The following is a 17539-nucleotide window of genomic DNA, read 5'->3' on the forward strand; positions in this document are numbered from 1 at the left end:
GCGTCCCACAGTGGACAATCACTCACGCAGTAACACAATCACTCTGCAGTTAATGCATGTCACTACTCATTTGCAGGGAAATTTTTGAAACCAGAATTTGCATGGGCTATTTGAAACTTCCCTGAGCTGAATACCTAGCTCTTAGCTTTCTAGTGGGAGCTGTGACAGTAGCACTGCTCGCAGCAAACTGCCACTGTCGTTTGTTCTGCTTCAGTGCTGTTTGACTGTCACAGCCTGTCATGCAGGAAGAAAGCACCGCATCTAAACCCCTGTGACAAGGTTTAATCACCCCTATTACTCCTATTGGCTGTTCAAGCCACCTTGGGGTGTGCAGCACACAGTTATAGATCTCTAAAATCCTTGCTTTATAAATGGAAAGGCTAAAATCTGGTCTGAGTCGATCAATCTACCACACCATTGAAAGGAAGTAGAAGGATTAGATAAATTATATTAATGCAATCAATGCTCAAGATAATATTTTGATTTTCCCATCATTAGGAATAATTTTTTTTTACTTCATTATTATTTTTTAATGGACTCCAGGTATTCAAATTCTGAATGTTATTTTTTTCTAGGAATCATGGCTAGAATGTGGGCATAGATGCAAGAGTGTCACATTTGGGATTGATTTTTTTTATGCAAAAATTAAGTGACAAAAGTAAAGATTGTATCACAAGGCATACCTGTCCAAATGTTAATGCTGAGTCAAAAGGCAAGGGAGGAACACTTAAAATAAGCTTTGTACAAAGGAAAAGTTGAACTTAAGTTTTCCTCACACAAATTAGCATTAATTAATTAAAACTTCATATATGCCTGATCTATCTAAGGAAACAACTTTGTTGCTGTTCTACATGGAAAACGGTATCTTCAAGCTATTTTTAACAATTTCCTTTATAAGACTGCAGTCCACACTATTTATACTTAAAGCCTGAAGGACACATGGATCAACAACTGAGACTAGCTCAGCTGGTTAGAGCATGGTGCTAAGAACTCTTCTGGTCCTTTTGCTTACAGCTAGTTATCCAGAAGCCCAGGTAACATACACCAAGCACATCTTTGCACATCTACAAATCTGTTTGCTTGAGCTGGTCTTATTTTATCCAAAGTCTATTTACTGGGAAAAAAGAAAATTATTGCAATAAGAAAACATATCGCCCATTGTAAAAAAAAAACTTACTGATTGTAAGTTTGGCTTTAGTGAGGTAATTAGTATTATGAACTTCTAATTACTCCATCAGGTTAATCTTAGGCCTGATAAATTATGCTAGTGGATTCTTTGCAATGGGAGATTGTTATGCTTGAGATCACCATTAACACAGGTGTTATTTCAATTAAAATGTATTTGTATCAATCATATTTGTTTTGCAGAGACTGGGCAGGAAACGAATTATTTGACAGAGCAAATAACTTGGTGGGTCAATAATTACCATCAGGATTTACATAGAACAGGGATAACCCTTATATCCCTGCTTTAGCCCTGTTCTGACAGATGAGCAAGTGCACATCCTGCAGAATCAGAATAAATATTCATTCTATTTTCATCACATACCTGCAAAGGCACCTACAAATTAGGAAAGAAATTTTCTAAAAGACAAACATAAAAAAACCCCTCACTGTCAAGTAGAGCTGTCAGTACTCCTTTTTATTTAAATTGAAAATGAATTTTCAATTCTAACTCAGATTTCAGGTGAAATTCAACAATCTTGTGCCAGAGCATTTTCAAACCTGCAAAGAGCATGAGAATGTGTAAATGGGTGGAAAGTGCATTACATAAGCGTTTTAATTTTTCATGAAAATTCTTTCTAACAGGAAGGTGGATTTTTTTTTTTCCAAATATAAACACACTTATCTATGTTTCTTCTGGCCACCTTAGGGGAAAAAACCCAAAACCAAATTCCAGCTGCCAATGATGTTTCAGTATTCCCTCAATTTTTTCCTGAATGTCTAAATGCAAATAATCCTTTTCTGTGTAAGATGAGTTTATAGTGCTGACAGCAGCTTGTGCCACTCACCCAGGTACATTTCTACCCTATGTCCTCACTCCCCTAGTTTGATAATGTCAATTAGACTAACACTACCATGAGTCTTACAGATTTTCTATTACTGAAGACAAAGAGCAATTTATGCTTTCTTAAATCTGTCAAACACCTGTGAAGCAGCACCTAGAAATAACCAGTGATAGCATCTATCTTGTTTTATACAGATAGATGTAGGTTGTTCAGCTAAACCATCAGCTAAACCAGCATGCCCATACTTCTTTATGGTTTGTTGCAATGCCAGTTCATCAGCTACTGGTTTGCACTACACATGCTCTCCTTTCTACCTTCTGTCTGCTAATTTGACTGTTGTTCTCTTCCCCCAGTTCTCTTATCAGTTCTGAATGACAATAAAGGACAGGTCAACACCACACTGTACTTTCCTTCTGTACAGTACTTTCACCCTGAAAGTAAGTTCATGAAATTTGAATCCTAGGCCACCTATCTGAGAAAGCTTTTATTGGTTTATTGGATTGTCCACTTGCATAGAGTAGTTTCAACAATTTTCATAATTTGAAAGGAATAAATGTTTTTGGTAATTCTTCTGCCTCAAGGTGTGGCATTGACAATGAGACAAATAATCCTAAACCTTTAGATTCAAGATTTCTTTTTATACATAAACCAAAAAATATTCTATGCAAAGATATTGATATGAATCTTTGGATATGAATCATAATAGCAGATTTTCACATCAGGTATTTGATTCCATCTCTGAACTCTGAAGTCTCTGCAGAGTGAATGGCAGCAGGAAATGGCTTTCAAACTCTTCCTAACAGATGGAATAAAATCTGCCAGGTTATTAAATTTCTACACAACTATTTTTAGTTTCCATTTCTAAGTCCTTTTTCTTCTTTTGTCACATAATATGTCATTGCTAATCACATCTCAAAAGCATTACTATTTTGAAAATAGAAGCTTGAAGTGGTAGTTTATTATTCTTTGCTCTAAACATTTTTGTTGCTGCTTGATTTTTCTTCTAAAATTATGTAGTATTTATACAGATTTGTACACTAAAAAAATGAAGAAAGTAAATCAAAACATCAGTTGATAGGACTTAAAAGCTTTAAAATTATTTTAGTGATGAACAATTGCTGTGAATCCTTATCTAGACTGCAGTCTAATATTAAAGCAAACTGTTTGCTGAAAGCTAACAAGTAGAAATGGCCTAATAACTATGAAAACAAAAAGCAAATGCCTTGACTGTCTGGGTAAAGCATATCAGAAGTGAAACATACTTTATTTTTTGATGAATTGTACTCAGGAAGAATAGGAAGCTACTCAACTGTTGAGAAAATTAAACCAATTGTTTCCTCCTGTGAACTGTGTCATAGTGACAGATTTTCTCAGTGTACAAAGAATCCTTTGAAGGCAAATTTGCTTGTAATTCAAGTGTTATGGAAAAAAATTGTCTCTTTGTTCATGTTACTAACAGAAACACCCACCCTTTCCTTACATGAGGTTCATTATTGCTGCTACATCTACACTACAGTACAGAAGTGATGACAAAAAAAAAGGAGCATTAAACACAGTTTGCAAGTATTATCATAGCAAACATTCCAACACTGAAAGGAAGTATATTAGCTGTAATGTGACTAGGTCAACTGGCAAATTCTGGTTTTACCTAAGGACAACAAACTTCAATGAGCTAAGGAGTCAATATTACAACTTGCAAATTTCTCCTGTGTCTGGCTTTCAGTAGTGCATCAGGCAACCGTCAGCCTGAGATTGAACAGGAAACGGCAATTGGAAAAAAAAAAAAAAAAAGGAAAGAAGAATACACAGATTTAGATTGGAGTGATACTGCACACCAGACCTGTGACATCTGGAAGATGTATTGATTTACATTACTGCTGCAAAAGCAGTGTAAAAGAATGAGAAAAGCCCCAATATTTTAGTTCAGTTCTATTGAAGCTAACAAGTGTAAAGAAATAGTTCTGGGATTTATTTGATACCACTAACATGACTGATGTCACTCAGCTACAATCAAATAAATGTATCAATGGATGAGGCTTCTAACTTCTCCCAGGTAAGGCACAGACTCTGTTGAACTTTTTCCAGTCAGGCATGTAAACTGTGAAATAACTTTACAACATGGTCCATCAGGTATGATTTCTTAGCATAATATTTCAGTGGGAAATATTATGCATCGTAAATTTTAACTACATGGGGCTTTCTACTTATATGAATTATGAAAAAGCAGAAAAAGTATCAATATGCATCACTTTTTAAACATTTCCAACTACTTACAGTATCTTTGACTTTGTGCTTTGGACCAGAGGAGTATAATGGGAGATCTTTCACAATCCTGTATTTTTTTCTTCCTATTTACTTTGCTTTTGAAGATGGAGGACAAAATAAAACAAAATACAACTTTTTAAAAAGCATTAGTCCAAAAGATGAATTGGAAGGGCTCTATAAATGATGTGTCTTCTGAAAAGGTGTCAATAAGAAAGAATGGGAAGAAGAAAAAAAGTGTTTTCAAAAAGTAAAGGTGATAACGCCTACACTAAATGCAAGTCTCCCAGTTAAGGGTAATTTCACAAAGCCCTTTCTTTTCATTGGACAGAACTAGACTACAATTCAAAGAAAGAATTTAGGAAGCATTTGTTCCTCAGCATTTATTTTCTGTTTATTTTAGGAAAGAACGGTATCACAATGGCATCCTTCAAATCTCTCAGAAACAACTGTGCTCAAAGTTGATTTGCAATAGAAATCTAAATATAATATACTAAACAGAAATTGTCTCTTTTCTATTGTCTCTTTTCTTTGCAACTAAGTAGTTTACTCAAGGAGCAATTAGGTATATGAAAAGCATAATATGCATTTTTATATTTAGAATAATATTTTACAGTTATTGGAATATGAGATTGAATTGTTTAAACTACAGCATAATAATTCATTCCTACAGCATTCAGTGGCACTAGGCCTTTGGCCTCTTGCCTAACAATACACTAGACAAGAATTACTACATTGTAATTCACACCCTGTCATGCCTTATTGCTTAATTAAAGCATAACCCTTCATGACATGACAAGCAATTTGACTGTTACCATAATAGATTATTATCCCACATAACCTATTTTAGTTTTACAAACCATTCTTTTTTTTTTCCTTTGTACATGCATTGAGAATTATCAGAACAATTAAACAGACATGTCTTTACCTCTAAAGTGTGACTAGATTTAGGAAGAAATGCTAATAACATAAGGTTGTATTTTTTATTGGAACTATTACTTGAGTAAACTTGGGCACCTCTTTATCTTTTTTCATTTTGCTTTGGGAATTAAATCCAGCAATACTTTGTAAAACTCAGATTCAAGTTCTCAAATTAGGTTGCTGCCTATATTTTATTGTTGAGTTTAGCTACCTAAATTATAAAGTTAAATTATTTTGGTGAATTCTAATGTGGTGCTGAAGCAACAATGTGGCTGATGTTACGGTGCCTTTCAAATTCCAGACAAGGAAGTTGCCAGTTTAATTTTGTTGCAATACAGCAGTTAGCTACTCTGTGTGGAACATTATGTAATATGTAAAACATATTTTTCAGAAATAAATCTTTGAATCACTTTCTTACTAAGGTCCCTCCCTCTTCATGTTTCTCAGACTGGAACTTGGTATAATACAGAAAAGCTAATCTGCTGTTATTAAAACACATCTGATTATAACTAAAAATTGACTATGTGAAATTCTTCTTTTGCAAAAAGTCAATTACAAAGCCCATTGACTTAAGCAAAAAACTGTTCCATGAGATGAAATGGAAAAATGTGTCAACAGCTGTGAAAACATTCTTTAATATTCCAGTTTGCATTCAAAATATTTTAATTACTAATTCATATTTTATTAATGCCTTCACATGTGCAATGCAACACAGCCATTTGGCTATGAATAATCCTTTGGTTTTGGCAACCACAAGTTCAAAATTAAAATATGTAAACATGGAACTCTGACGATTTCTGTGAACAAAACCCTGAATTTCTTGAGAAGACATACAGGCAATGCATAAAACATGCATACAAAACAATTTTAGCATGGGAATTATATATACCATACCTAATAGATGTCCTACCAGTTTCATATAATATCAAGGTGCAATTTAATGAGGGTCCACTGAACTCGCTATGTCTTCAAGGTGACTGGGTTGTCCCTGGAACGCTCTCTGCTATAACTATAAAATGTCTATGATGTGACTGTGATATAACTGAAACAGCTGCAGCCTTTGATCATATGCTGGCAGTTTATGTACAGATGCAGAATGTGTAATAGGGCCACACTTTATTAACTTGACTGATGTTCTGTTATTTTACTGGTTCCAAAAGCCAAAGGAGACTAGGCTCCACCATGTTGCCCTGAGAATAAATTATTGTTGCAGCTATTCAAAATGAAATACCTATCATTAATGTCTAATTGATTACCAAAAGCAAGAGGCACACATTGGCCTCAGTTGATCTGACATTTGCTATGATCTTTAAAGCTGCTGTTACATCTAGAACTATTATTTTGAATTAACACAAAATACATTTTAACTACAGTTTAAAACCACTGCCAGCACTCTGAATGTATGCATACATTTCCTGTTAATAGCTATTTCTACATAGATACAGTCTAGTGAAACTTACAGTGAGTTTTTATCATTTCTTAACTATAAAAACACGCAAATTCTGAAGGTGTGATAATGAAGTTAGACCTTGACATGTTAGTAGCTGTATTATGTTGTACAAAAGCATCTTTGTTCTCCTTAGCAAGCTAAAATATCTTTTGTTTCTACCAAAATGTTTAAACAATTCATCTTTATCAAAGCAGCCAAATTAGAGAGGAGATAGCACGCACTTTAATTTGGCTATTTGAGGAAGGTAAATTGTATGTCCAGCAATTAAAAGAAAAATTTACTTAAACCCTAGGTATTTTTCCTCATGCATGCAATATGGAAATTCACAGTAACATTATAAATTATAGGTACATTTAAAAACTTGCTATGGGTTAGTTTGTTAATTTCATCTTTTTGTGAAATAGTTCTGTCCATTCTCATAGAGGATCTAGTAATAGTTTTTCACTAATCCTAATAGTCTGAAGTTATTCTAGATATGAAGAGCATATAAAATAGACACTTCTAATGATTTATTTTTTAGTTCCTACATTTTTCCTCCTAGCCTCCTTTTACATACCTGTATTCTTAACTCTAAATTTTAAATTTTACTTTGTCCTTATATTTTTATTAGAAGAAATTAAAAAGCCTGAACTCTCAAGTCATTCTGCACCCATACTCTCAGTTTGCCTCCTTCTGTAATCTTGCACAGAAAATTCACATTTTCAGAACCTTTTGGGGCACAAAGGGGATGTTGCAAAATTATTGTACTGCTTTGATGGGATGTCTTTTTGTCTAGGACCTCCCTTATGTAATCCTTGCTTTAGTTTTCTTTTTAATCCCTTCCTCTAAAGCCTTTATGCTACAGCTGAGGGGTAACACATCTCAAAAGTTAAAGAGAGCCTGGACCCCACAATACACATGCTTACATTTTTTCCCATGGATCCCTTAATCTAGATACAAACCGCTAAATCTGTTTCAATTCCAGTTTTAAGCATATGTCAGTAAGCATTTATACTTTAATCTTCTCCAGTATGGACATTCCCCAAGAAAGTCTAATTCCTCTAGCCCTCAAGCTTAACCCACCAGATTAAAATGCTGGCTCCTTTTTAGAATCCTAAAAGATCCTGAAATATGTCCAATTATTTTTTCCCCACATCTTGAATGCCTCCCATTTATAGGAACAAGCAAAGATACCAAGTAAATCTAAAATATAAACATTGAAATGGAACAGATTTCTTTCATGAAAATCTGATGTCTATTTTATGAGCTTCATTTTCACTTACATTTGTTATAAGCTACCAGAAATTAAAGCTGTAAATAAGGAACAAATAAGCTAAAGTATTCTAAGTTATCCAGTCAAAAAAAAAAAAACCAACAAATATTGCCTGAAAAGTTTTTTGAGAGTGAATATCTTCTTATTGTACCCTGGATAACTTTTAAAAACATAGATAAATCTTTAACTAGGCATATGTTTGGCCTCCTTTCCATTTTTTTCCCCCTTGGCTGCTTTTTGTACTTCCTATATACCATTTGCAATGCAATTGTTCTGCCAAGTATCTCTGATACCTTCCAGCACTCTTTATTCCTTTTCATCTAACATGTTCTTCTCAGTACCTTTTTGTGGGCTTCAGCTCACATGAGTATACTGGACTTAATTAAATTAATTCATCTTAACTGACCCCAGAAAAATATACAGTTAAATTAATCACAAAGAGAAGTTTATTATTGAAGTACTAAATTGAATCTAGAAAGAAGTAATCGCTTTAGAAATACTATAAAATCTCTGATACCAACTCTGGGTCAAAATTAAGAGAGCATTTCCAGATAAGCTGCTACTCATCCATTGAAATATCTTAGTTTAATACCACACAGCCTCTGTTCAGAAAGCATATATTGCTATGCAATGCTATTTGTGATGCAAAGCATTCCCCACTGACATAAAATATCCTTGTTTTTTAATATTGAGTAGTGTACCATTATTCAACTGCATATGTATTAACAAAAGCACTATAATTTTCATAGTAAAACAAATCTTACATCTAAAATCTGAAGAGTTGACACCTATAGTTAAATTTTTTCCATAGTTCTGCAAGATTTCCCCCCCTCCCCACCCTCAGGAGAATATGGACGGCTAAAAACATAACTGTTCTTATGTTCATCCCTTCTCCTACCTTTTCTGACGAGCTGGCTGCAGAAAAGTGTATAAATGGAAAGCTCAATTAGTGCAATTTTTGTATCCTTGGATGTCAATCATGACTGTCGAGAGGTGGGACTTTCAGGATCTCTGTGCATTAATTAGGAACTCATCTCAGAAGAGTAGTCATTACACCTAAGGACCAAAAATAAGTTTTAATTAGAGTCTAGAAGACAGTGTGCCATCTACTTATAAAATTAGTTCTTATTTAAAAATGAACAGCTATGGGGCTTGGTTAGTAACAATGCAAAGGGCATAAATCTGCTGCACGCTCTTCAGAAAGCAGAAATATTCTTGCCTTTGTAGGCCTGCCTGGAAAAACTGGAGAAGTTCTGTAATACTGTGCACACCACTCAGATTTCAGTCAGGCTGTATGAACGCCAACGTGATTATTAGCCCCTTGTGAAATTACTGCTGCTAGGCTGATGTTGAGTGAAGGCTGTAACACAGCTGAAGCTGGATTGCATTCCCCTCTCCTAGCCCAGACCATCTCTGCCTGCCTGTGCAAGAGGCAAAGGAAGGCAAGCTCAGCAGAGGGGGAACAGGGGGTGTGCACAGTGCACCAGGGCCGTTCACCACGGACACAGCGCACAGGCAGCTCCGGCTGGCCCGGGACACGGCAGGGCTCAAGACAGGCTGCAAACAAGCTGGGATAACTGCTGTCAGCTGCCCAAGACATCTTGCCTCCTGCCATGACTTATCTGAGGGCAATCAAATATTCTCCCTAAGATTCTCTAGGGAAATAAGGTGTAAATAATTGATTATGTAATTTATAAATTAGGGGTAGGAAAACAAATTTTAAGAGCTGGTCAGGAAAATACATATGGCAGCGTATAATTCAGGCATGAAAAGGGGTAAAACTTTGGGAAAAAATAAGTTGACATTCCAGAGAACAATAAAAAAAACCTTGTTTGGCTATGGCAAAAATAAGAAATATAACGTATCAATGAAAACATCAAAACAGCACTCAGACTTGTCTAGGAAGGACGAGACAAGACAAAAAGAATCAAGCTCCAGTATGAAAATAAAGAAGGAAAAACAGTCATAAAATGGTTGTAAAAATTCAGTGCTACAAATATTGTAGTTTCTTGAAGGATACAATTTAAAATATACTTATAATGATAGAAGTAATAAGAATAATAATTATAAAGGTTATCGCATAGAAAAAGAGTGGAATGAGAAAGCATGTCAAAAGGAATCCAGGAATAGTAGAACAAGTGTTATGACCTTCTTCATTGCTGTTATGCTTCATGGTCTTTCACTAGACTATGTGTAAATACATTTAGGAGACACGTACTTTTCCGAAACATTTGTTTGAGAAACATATACTATAAATTTCCAATCTAGTCAGCATACCTGAGGAGTAATGAAAAACAGCACTGAATTTAACAGCAAAAAAAGCAGTAGCTATTGCTGCCAGGTAGTTAAATTATTTTATCCTAAATAACGGTGTATGATAAAATTAGCATTATAGTAAGGGAGCAATCAGTCTTTTAAAGACATTCAGAAAAATGTGGACAATTTAAGCTGATATCATTCCCAAAAAAATGCTAATTCCATTAATAAATATGTTTAATATTTTGCTCCCAAATGAAATTTCATAATATTTTTAAAGCAATATTTCTGGCAAATTTTTTCAGCTAAAAATTGTTTTCTAGAGAACAGGCACAGCAACACTCTCCATAATGTATTGACTCGGAATATTACTGTATTTGTATATCTGTATTTTCTGGTAGATTTCAGTGGGCTTCTTCAGGTTATCAGATATGCTGGCAGTACACACCAATACACTCTTGAGAATGTTAGATCTGAAGCTTCTACTTAAAAGTTCAACTTTCTTTCTGTGAAACCGAGTATATGCTACTGCTATGGACATATGTATACTACAAAATCTGGTATTTACTTCTCTGTAGGTCTAAGTTATTTTTCACATGATAACAGATTTCAGGAAAGGCAATGTTTAATATTGACTGGCACCATGGGGAGGTTATTTTAAATGAAAAGAAAAAGGAATTTATCCAGGGCTTGTCACTTGTATGCTCTGAAGTAAAGTGCTGAGTCTTGCTATCTGGTTTCCGACTAGTAACATGTGACCTTTCTTGTCAGCTGCTTCTCTTGATTAAGAAGACAGAAGAGATAATAGATACACTAGACTCCAGAAGAGACAGAGAACCTTTGTTCCTCTGTACAATTATATCAATTTTTATAATGGTTTAATTTGTTGTTATTCATAAGGGACAATGCCAAGAGCTGGAGCAAAGGACTAGCAAAGTACAGACTGCATGTTAGCAGCATGGTGCCTTCTCAGTCCTTCATGTTTCCAAGTTTGCCTCTTCTAAACTCCTACTCCAATACACTATTTTGGAAGCCAGCCATAAAAGAGGCTAACTCAGACAATAAAATCTGAGTGATCTACTGAACTGTGACTGAGATTTGTGACCTGCCTTAAACTGAATCAGATTCAACTACAAGACTTCTTACAAGCAGCTCTCACCAAGAGCCTGGCAGAATGTCAACACAGTTGTACTAAATATTCGACACAAAACTTGCTGAGAACCACATGGTATCATGTATTGTCATGAAAGTAACTTAAAGCTGGATTAGTTCACAGGAAAAGAACAACAAAAAGCAGCAATTAGAAAATGTTTCTTACAGTGGAGAATGTTATATAGCAATTAAATTACATAGAACAGAATATCAAAAAGAGGAATAATACTAAAATTAGTTCAGGCATCCTCCTGGCCAACTTTGAACCCTTCACTGAAGTTTGAAAGTCTGATGCCTTGTCCAAAATTTCCCCTGTGGTCAAAAAAGAAAGGGAAAGGCACTTCCAGATATCAGGCTGGACTTTAAAGAGCTTCGACCTTTATGCTTGTAGTGGGAGTGTTGAGCACAGACTTGGACATGTTGGCAAGTACTCATTTTTACTTAATCTACATCCTACAGTTTGATTTTCAGCAGTGTCTAGAAAATAAATTTCATGGCAGCATTGAACATTTACCTGCATATTCAGATGCTACCAGAGATACAGGCAGGGATTTCACAATTTCTGTAACACCAGCCAAATGCTGATGGGCAGTACTGTGCAGAGGTCCTTATTCCCATTGATCAGTGCCTTTCCCGCTCCCTACCACAAAACTTAAACAAAAAAGTAATAATTTTTCCTATTTATACTGAATTGTAGTTATTGTCTCATATTGTTAATACTTCAGTCTTTGGGAAAAAATAATTTTATCCTGCTTTAACAGTTTTATTTTTCTTTCCTCAAAAAGAGACGAGAAAAATGAAAATATTTTGATTAATTTATCACCATAGATGTGTTCTTTCCTCCAGTTAAACTAACATTTTAAGAAAATTTCTGAGACTCCTATAAAAAATAAACCTTAGAGTGTGATCAAAGCCAAGAAGCCTACAGCACACATACTTAGCTTTCAATCTAGAAATAGACTATGGGGTTGGAACTGGAGGACCACAGTTTATTCTTTGCTAACTGATGAAACATTTATCTGCTTAGTCTTGAAAAATAATAAGAATCTGAAATTCAAGCTGAATATCAATGTGTTCACACAAGGGGTGGAGATAAGCCGATAAACATAATATATAGCTTTTAACCCCATGGAATAGGCCTTATCTTCAGTAGTTTCTGGCTGAAACTGTAGTGACAACAGAAGAATATTTATGTAAGAACTATACAGAAGTGTGCAATAAGGCACTGGAAAATATAGAAGTATAAAGAAAGATGAATTAAAATTTCACTGAAAAGAAGTAGCAAAATTTATTAGAAGTAGCAAAACAAGCAGAGAGAGATTTCTCCATGGCCAGCACTGTCAACAGATCCAGGCCTCTCCTGAAATCCATCCATTTATCACACAGCATTGGAGTCACTTTGAAAACTATTCCATTGTAGTCAGCAACACCCAAATTGCAAATGGAAGTTATAAATCAGACAGCAGTACCACAATGTTTTCTACTGTCAAGACAAAACCCACTGCTGACTAATGAATAAGAGAAGAGTTTGTTTTAAATTAAGATACACCTGTATGTGATAACTTGGGTTTCAGCATTTTGCTGCCTCATTATGGTACACAATCAACTTTTTTATTTGTTAACTTTTCTTTATCTCAATTTCTGCGTTAGTTCACAGAACCACAAAATTTTCCTTTTCTTCATTATCGATTGGGAAATTTTTGATTGCTTTTAACTGTATTCTTACATTTTTAAAAATTGGAGAAGTTCAGAACATCACGGTCTTCATTATAATACAAAAATGTTTATTAATTTTGGGGAATGTGAGAGGCCACATTTAAAAATATTTTCTGTTCTTCAATTGAGCTAACTGATAACACTAAAGCTTGCTGGTTAAAACTTTGTGAGAAAAAAAATCACAGATAAAATATAATATAGTAATTCTAAGATATAATAAGACAAGATTAGAAGAACTACTAATTATAAAATTTCTGGCTGATTTCAGCTTGACTAATGGGTTTCTTTCATTTGTTGGAATTGTGTGATCAAAAAAGGTACCAAAATGTTAACAAAAATCTCACAAGAAGAAAGGGATTAAGGCAGCACTGGCAAAATGATGCAGGAGTGATACTGATAATGAAACATCGTTGTGCAGAAACAATTAAGGTAAAAAAGGAGGAACCTGAGCTTGCCTAAATTTGAGAGAATAATGTTTTAAGCAACATTATGCTTGTACTGAGTCATGCTGCCATGCTCACAGAAGGGTCTGGGTGGGAAGGGACATGAAAAACCACCTAGCTCGAACATGGGCAGGCACACCTTGTTGGCATCCCTTCCATTTGGAGACAGAAGTTAGGATCTGGATCTGCTCTTTTAAGCGGTCTCTTTAACGGATACTGGGGTAGTTGAAGTGCCCCATGAGAACCAAGCCTCCTGAACACAGGACTGCTCCTGTAGCAGACCCTCACTATGTCACCTGTCCCTGCACTCGCTTTATCCTGAGCTGGAAGCTTTTGGCTGACTCCTCATCCATCCCCAGGCAGAACTCCATGCATTCCAGCTGGTCATTGACAGAGAAGGAAACACCACCACCTCCTGGCCTCCCATATCTGTTCCTCCTAAAGAGCCTATAGCCTTCCATTCCAACATTCCAGTGACAGAATCCATCCCACCACATTTCTCTGATGTCAGTAAGATTATATGTCTCCAGGCATGCACATCTAAATCCTCATCTATTACTCATGCTACTTGGTCTTCCATAGAGGCATCTAAATTGTGTCCCCAATGAAGTCAACTTATTGCTGAAGTGGCTGGAATTCCTTTGTGCAGCTCTTCATGCGCTCTCCTGTTGGCCTGTGATACCTCTGCAGGCTTCTGGGCATCTATTGCTGGCACTAGCATCAAACTGGCAGGAGTGGAATGGATTAAAATTCCCCTTCCCTGGAAAGTTTCAATTAAAGTCTTCATCATCTTGTCAAAGCAATGAATGAAGATGCTGTTGTCCTCCTCTGATAGATGAGCTCCATCAGCCTCCAGCAGACCAGGTTTCTCAAAATGAGTCCCATGGTGTAATGGATAAACCCCTGGCTGTGCCACCATTTGTCAATTCACTGGAGTCAGCCATCCCTTTCAAACCCCTTTCCTCTGACTAGCAGGACTGATGAAAAACCTACCCGCGTTCCAGAGTCCCTTACTGCTGCTTCCCAGACTCTAATCCTTCTTGATACTCCTCAGACTGCTTTGGCTGCATCCCTGGTGCCCAGGTGAAACCCCAGCAGCTGACAGTAGCCAGGAGTCAGTACGTGGCTTTGCAGTCTCTCAGCACCATCCCTGACACGAGCTGCAGGCGAGCAGCACCCCTCTCTGGAGAGCACTCCAGCCGGCCAAACAGGTGCCTCCATTGCTCTCAGAAGAGTCACCTACTGTTCACTACCTCTTGGTTGGTTGTGGCACAGGGAGCATGTTGGACTGCATTATTCAGCCCCAGCAGGTCTCCTGAGGTGATGAGTTTTTCCTCTTCAGTTTGTAGAGCAGTGAATGGGTTCTCTAAGGGCACTCTCAGGCTTCAAGGAAGTCTCTTCCTACTGCTGGTCCTTGCCATTGCAAGCTTTCCTTCTCATGTACTACTGGCCCCCCTTCCTGCAGTGTGTGTGCTGTGGGGGAAGTTTTCAGCTGTTTGGCTGCAGGCTTTGGGTTCCCTGCAGACTGTACTTGGAAACAGCTATTTAACTCCTTCTCAGCCTCCCTGATGTTATATAGCCTTATCGCCACCTCCTGCAGCTCAGCCACCTGCATGTTCCACTGACCTGGGCAAGTGAACCCATTGTGATCAACCTTTCCTGTACTTGTGATGTGTTTCTGACAGGAAGGGATAACACATGTCTTTTTAGGGAGATACTCTTTGTAACTTTGATCGTTGTCACAGAACCTTACAGAAATGTGTCACTGAGACAAAATCAAAGTTTACAGTTGGGCTCACCAGGTTCACCCTATCAGAAAAGGGAGCAGTGTCCTAGTATCAAGACTAAGAACAGTAAAGTAAAAGAAGAAATGGCAGCATAGTCTATCTGAAGAAAACACTTGTAAAGGTTATATAAAGGATGAATCGATTGACATGAAACTGGAGCAAGAATTTGAGAGCATGGCTTCAGTCTGAAGTTAGGTCAACTACCATATTCAATCCTGCCAAAGTGTTGGTAAGGTTTGTTGCTTGAAATAGAAGCCTGCAAGACAGACTGGGGAAGAGACCACAGGTGCAGCTTGCCCCTGTACTGTCATAACAATAAATAAGGTTATCTGTCATGATCAAACCATCTGGAGAAGTCCTTTATACTGCACTGAATAGATGTTACACATTTATTTAAGGTTAGAAAGAGTGCTTAAAACAGCACTGATTTGCAAGGAATAGTCTATGTCCTATGATTAAAGGCAGTATCACTGTAAATGCACAGGCAAAAATTGTAGGAAGAATTTTAAGAGCATTTTGGTAATAATGATTTATAAGTTTAAAAACGAAAAACAGATGACTATTCAAAATGCTATATTCTTCAGCAGTCTAGAACTGAAAGCAGTGATCCAGACATCAGTGTCTGGGTATTTAATCCTTTTTAGAAAAGTTTTTTAAAAGAGAGGTTGTTTTAATCATCATATATCAACAAGTCAGATTGTAAGAAAAATTATCTACCCTGCAAGTAACAAATTCACAAAACCCAACACCAAATCTCTTTTTCTTGCTAGTAAGGTATACACTCAAGCTTTGCAACTCAGGGTATATATGGAAATCCAGCTAATCATGGGATTACCTACAGGACAAAATTAATTACAGATAAAAGAACAGGATCTAGATTGAGCTGTAGCCTTGACCTACCCTCCTTTTTCTGCTATAGAATTCAAAAGCTGCATTAAAGGACTTATTTTTTCAGAAACCTGAATGATCATTATGCTTACTTTTCCACTGCTATCTCTGTAATGCAGTGCATGCTTGGCATGCTCCCTAAACATCATAACAGGAAAATTAACGATAGGCATAATTTCTTTCCTGAGAAGCAGACAGGTAGATTGAGAAATATTATGTACCAAGCTGATAGTTTACAGTGTGTGCAAGTGAAACTGAAATTAATTCCAGTTCCTTTGTTTTCTCCCTTATGACAGACTCAAAATCCCCTCAACTTCCCATATATAGGAGGGACCACAACACATTTGGTACTCTGAGAAAAATCTGCCTGTTATCTGTTTTCCACATTAAATCCACTTCACTGCAAAAAGCTCTTCTATCAGCATTTCTGTCTACAATCATAAGGTTGCTACAGCCTCAACTATAAAGTTACAAGAGTAGCTCTTTCTTTCTATAGCTATCACTTCTTTTCCCAATAAACTTGGCATGTTTCTCTGCAACACCATCTTTTTGTGGGCTGCAACATATGGGGCTTAATAACATAACATCAGATTGCAATTTTTAGCCTAGCCTCTCCTGTTCTACTTGTACACAAAATAAAAGTGGCTGCTGCCTACCTTCAATGACCCTCATAGACAAGAGCACCTTGTCAGAGATCATTTTGTAACAGATAAGCAAAACAAATATGATGTCGTCAAACATAAACACATCTTATCCCCTTAAATTTAAGCATGCAGTTTAACACAGCTTAACTTACCAAAGATATTAAGCCTGAAAAAGTTCCCTGGCTTTCCAATCAGAAAGACCAAGCAGGGCTACCACAGCTTTTCTATGCTACTATTCGGCACCTCTGAATCAAGTCACCAGCTGTTGGAGCTTTGCCTCAACAACGGTAAACCAGAGACAGCAGCAAATTAGCACTTCCCCTCTTGGGCTAGCTGGCTGATACCTTAAGGAGAGGAAAGTAAAGGCCTCATTAAAGTTGCTTTTCTTGGTGAAGAAAAGCAAGTTAGGGTAGGGTAATAACCTCAGAGTGTTTACAGATAGCAAAAAGAAAAAAAAAAAAAAAAACAATAAAAAACCCCAACAACCCACCACACTTTGCAATAGGGCCAATGTAATGATTTCTCTGGATCACTGGGATGTTGGGGAAGATGTCAACATCTTTTTCTGATGATCACCAACTGATTTAACTGACTCATGAAAAATGAACCGGCACTTAGGAGACTTTTCTAAGTTGCAAGCTGCAATTCAGAGTTTAAAGTTTCTTTGCATCTATGAGGGGGCATATACCATCTCCCTTTCTGAGCCACATCTATCTCTCATACACACTCTTTCTGGAATCTCTGAAAATTCTCCCCTTT

At 36.6% G+C, this 17539-nt stretch overlaps 1 protein-coding gene across 16 annotated transcripts in view; it reads right to left on the reverse strand.

Annotated features, from left to right (window-relative positions):
* The window catches only part of TENM3 (teneurin transmembrane protein 3), a 1287001-nt gene that overhangs the window by 587672 nt on the left and 681790 nt on the right, over positions 1 to 17539 (reverse strand). For 15 of the 16 annotated variants that reach the window (XM_058025024.1, XM_058025021.1, XM_058025025.1 and 12 more), the window contains one exon: positions 8793 to 8950. The exons of the other annotated variant lie outside the window; for it this stretch is intronic. The gene's annotated coding sequence lies outside the window, so the exon portion shown is untranslated. The remainder of the gene's footprint in view (positions 1 to 8792; positions 8951 to 17539) is intronic. 16 annotated transcript variants of the gene reach the window in all.

This window comes from Melospiza georgiana, chromosome 5 (genome assembly GCF_028018845.1).
Source record: "Melospiza georgiana isolate bMelGeo1 chromosome 5, bMelGeo1.pri, whole genome shotgun sequence".
In the NCBI taxonomy this organism is placed as follows: Eukaryota; Metazoa; Chordata; class Aves; order Passeriformes; family Passerellidae; genus Melospiza; species Melospiza georgiana.